Source organism: Malurus melanocephalus, unplaced genomic scaffold (assembly GCF_030028575.1).
Source record: "Malurus melanocephalus ecotype Western Australia unplaced genomic scaffold, MMel_1.1 scaffold_86, whole genome shotgun sequence".
NCBI lineage: Eukaryota > Metazoa > Chordata > Aves > Passeriformes > Maluridae > Malurus > Malurus melanocephalus.
This window is the reverse complement of record NW_026623318.1, coordinates 487420-491919: the sequence shown is the minus strand read 5'-3', so window position 1 is coordinate 491919 and position 4500 is coordinate 487420.

The following is a 4500-nucleotide window of genomic DNA, read 5'->3' as shown; positions in this document are numbered from 1 at the left end:
GAAAGGAAAGGAAAGGAAAGGAAAGGAAAGGAAAGGAAAGGAAAGGAAAGGAAAGGAAAGGAAAGGAAAGGAAAGGAAAGGAAAGGAAAGGAAAGTTCACCATCATTTTTCCAAGCTAGGGAGGAAATTTCTTTGGGAAAACTCGTTCCCCCTAAAGACCTGACCATCTGTTTGGAGATGGTGGGACCTTCCCTGTCTTGGAAAAAGTTTTCCAAGGGAACTCCCRGATTTAGAGCCCTCTTTGTGTTTGCCTCTGGCTCTGCCTTGCCCTGGGATTAAATCAGCTCTGAGAATCCAAAACTTGGAGTCCTTCAGGATATTCAAACCCCACAGAAACTCCCATTATTTGCTTTGATTCCMAGCCTTTGAAGAATGAGCCAGCCTGGATTTTTTTTTCCCAAAAAACCTCCAGGATTGCCTTTCAATTTGTGGGAAACCCCTGGATTTTACGTCCCCCCCATGCACTATGAGGTGGCCCAGCTGCTTCCTTTGATGTCCCCATCCCGCATCCTTAAAAATGAAAATATTCCCCAAAATCCCCAATCCACGAAATCCCATAGCCTTCATCCCACACCCAGCAGCGTTCCAGAGGCCTGGAAATAAACCCCAAACCATCCCCACAAAAGTYGAGTCAGATGCAGCTGGATCAAAACGGGGCAGCTGGAATTTCTCTTCCCCTCTCCGGTTTCCCTAGATGGCTTCCAGATTGATTCCCAAAAGGAAAACGTRCTCCTCCTTTCCCTTAATTGCCACGGACACAAATTTGGGATGGGTTGGAAACCTCTGATGTCCTTTCCAAAGTCTCTGCTGCTGGAAYATGGCCAAGCCTTTGGGTGAGCTGGAAGAGACCATTTTCCCTTTAAAACCTTGGTTCTGCCGAGCCCACGGGAATTAAAGATGAATTTTGCTTCCAAAGAATCCACAGCGACCCCAAGCCATGGGGAAACTTTGGGAATAGGAGCTCATTTTCCTAGAGAATCCCTTCCCCAACTCCAACCACGTTGCTGCTCCAAGCTCTGTGGAAAATCCTGATGGATCTTATTCCAGATGGCCAAGACTCCAAAGGTTCAGGCTCCAAAAGATATGGAGCAAAAAAACCCCAAAATCCCAAAAAACCCAGTCAGTGTTGGGGCATTGTTGGGATTTTTTAAGCTGTGGAATCAAAAAATCATGGAATCATTGGATGGTCTGAGCAGGAATCACCCCCTGAGTGGGACCATCCAGTCCCTTCCAAATCCTTGACTCCATGGAGGGATCATTTCGCTCCTGGAAGCCAAAATATCTCATGAGGGTGTGTCAGTGAATGTGGGAAAGGTTCGGACTGAGGTGAGGCTGGAAATTTGGGATTTGAGGCCATCCAGAGCAGAGAAATTCCATATAAAAGAGTTTTTCATGGATTTACCCACTCAGGAGGAGAATTCCTGAATGTGGAGTGCTGCCTGGAGAAGGTGGCGGCACATTCGGAGGAAATCAGGATAAATTCCATGTCCATTTATTTCCACCTCAAACCATTCCATAAAAAGCCGATCCCTGAGTTTTCACTCCTTGGTCTCCTCATTCCCTTCCCTTCCCGAGCTCCTCCAGCACCTCCTCACAATACAAATATGAATTTTTATTGGGCCTTCAATCCGAGAATTCCCATTGTGTCCATGGGATACCCTGGCCTCCGGACTGGCAGTTTTATGGGAAGCTCAAGGAGGTCTTGCCGCRATTATTTGGGATCCAATCCCTGGAGAATCCTTGGAAGGGAGTGCGGTGCTGGCCTTGCCTGTGACATTCACCAYGGTGGCTTTTGTCCCCCCAACCTGCAGGAAGACAGATTTTGTCCAGCAGGAAAAGTTTGGGACCGTGAAAGTCCCTGCATGGAAAAAAAGGGGAGAGCCACGGGAAATTCCAGGGGAAATTTGGGATAAKGGAGAGCCCTGCTTGTCTCCCTGTTGTGGTCTGAGGCATCTTTAAGGTGCCTCAAGGGTTCTTGGAATTCTGCTCCAGGATTTGGAGCCAGATGGGAATTCTGCAGAAAGGNAAAAAAAAAAAAAAAAAGGGACAGGGGAATTTTACAGCCTTTATTTTGACAAAAATTCCCCCTTTTTAAAGCTTCAAATCTCAACCTCCTCAAAACGTCAAGAATCTAAATCCCAACCTGACTTCTGGATCAAAAGGTCCATCTCCAATCCAGGAAATCCTTGGGAAGCTGACCCTTGAATTTTTTTTGGCCGCTGGAAGGGGAAAATCCCAAGCTCTGTTTCCAGGGATTCCACTCATGCGGGGGAAGGGGGAATCTCCCACATCCTGAGGTTGCTTTTCCGTGGATTTAAGCAGGTGATGGGGGCAGCTGATCCCGAATTTCCTTTGCCATAATTCCAGAGGGAGAAAAGCCAATTTTTTTTTCAACATTTAGATCCATTTTGTGAAATAAACCCCAGAAGTTCCTGGAATCTCACTGTGGAAGGAAAGGGAAACAATTCCCAGTTTTTCCTTGGGAGCCTCTGGGCCAGCTGAAATTCCTGCAGAGGGTTTGATCCTTTGGAGATATCTTGGAATTTCCTAGCCATGGATGCACCTTGATGTCTCCTGCTGAGGGTTCTCAGCTTTTCCCTAATCCTAAAAATCCATGAGGAAAATACCACAGGCAGCTTTTGCATGGGAACCTTTCCCAAATTAAGCAGGAATGGATTTCCAAACTCCACTTTTCCATCTCCTCCTGCTCATCCACACTCCCTGAAATCCCTTGGGATCAACTTTTTAGGATGATTTAAGTTTTATCCACTAAAAAAAAAAAGATTTTTAAAAATCTTTTCCATCAATTATGACTTAACTTTTCCTTCTGTTATCTATGGAAAAATAATCCATAGTTAGGGAGAAGATCTGGATAAGGGTGTTCCCAGCGTTGGTCTTGCTGGATGATTTCCCAAATCCAGGCTTAATTTCCCATCCCAAAAAAGCCCAGACTCTCTTGAAACCGCGTCTGATAGCCCAGACAAGATCCCCTCTAGTGGGTATTTATGGAATATGTAGAGATCCTGGAACTATTCCTGATCCAGGCTGGGTGGTTTTTCCTCCACCCATCTTTGCCATGGAACAGCATCACCTTAATCCACAGAAATGAGCGATCCTGTCATTATTCTCTGGATATCTGGGAATGAAATCCTACTTTTGGAATTCCATTTCCCCCTAAATCTGTGAAAATAAATCCCATTTTCTACTAAAAATTCCTTCTGCCATGCTCCAGCCCCGTGGCTGCGGATTTTCCAAGGCAATTTCTCCATCTGGTGGTGGAAAAGCAACTCCTGAAGTGCTGGAATTGCTCCGGGGTGGAATTTTCCACCTTTTTGAGGCTTCCTGACTTCCAGTTCCCATTGGAACAGGGAAAACACCGATTTGGGGCTGGGAATTTATTCCCTCCGTGGCCASTTCAGGAACTGGGATAAGATTTTGGGGCAGGATATTCCCTGGAACCTCCAGGAATGGATTCCCTGATCCCAGGAACAGATTCCCTGAATTCCACCCCCACACTGATAATTCCAACCCAACTTAATCCATATTTTATTCCAAGGGATAAATCAATTTTTTTTAAATGAAACATGCCTGTTTTTTCAATCAGTAAATCATTCCCAGAGATTGCAGGGATCTGATCCACAGGATTTGGAATGTTTCCTTGGAATGAAGGGATTGAGGTGGATTTCAGAGGATCCACCAATCCCAATTAATATTTTATTTTGGATTTTGATTCTTTTTTAATGGGATAGGGATGGAAGGTGGATGTKGGAGGAGGAATTTCATGGCAACAAAAAGGAGCTGAATTTCCTCCTGAAAACCTTTGGATCGGGAAAAAAAATCTGCTCCTCTCACCTCTTTGCAAACAGAGCCAGCAGCCTCAGCACATCCCAAATTCACAGCSGGATTGACAGCTCTCCATCAGGATTCCAGCTGCAGGACAGGGAATCTGTGTTTTACTGCCCAAATCCTGGCTGGATCCCATTCCTGGAGTTTATAAGGTATAAATATCCCCTTCCCAAAATTCCCAGTGGGATCAGGCGGATCCCAAGGAGCAAGGCCTGAATCAAATGTTAAAATCAATTTTACTTTGTTGCGATTCCAAATTAAACAGGGGCTTGAAAAATTGGGATTGAGATTCCAACTGAAATCCAGTGTCTGTGCCATATTCCCACTTATCCATTGGTGCCACTCCAAGGATGGAAATCCAGGGCTCCTCTGTGTCCACGAGCAGAATTCTCAGCCCCCATTTCCACAGAGCATGGAACTGGCACTGSTTGAGCTCTTCCCAAACATTCCTGTGGTTCTGGACATCATTCCCAACCTCTTTCCTCACATTTTCCACTTTTTCAGGAGCTCTGGAATTCTGGGGCCTTTTTTGAGCTGACTGAATATTCCCTTCATTTTTTTGGGTTCATTTTTCACCAGAATGATGAGGAAAGGAAAGGAAAGGAAAGGAAAGGAAAGGAAAGGAAAGGAAAGGAAAGGAAAGGAAAGGAAAGG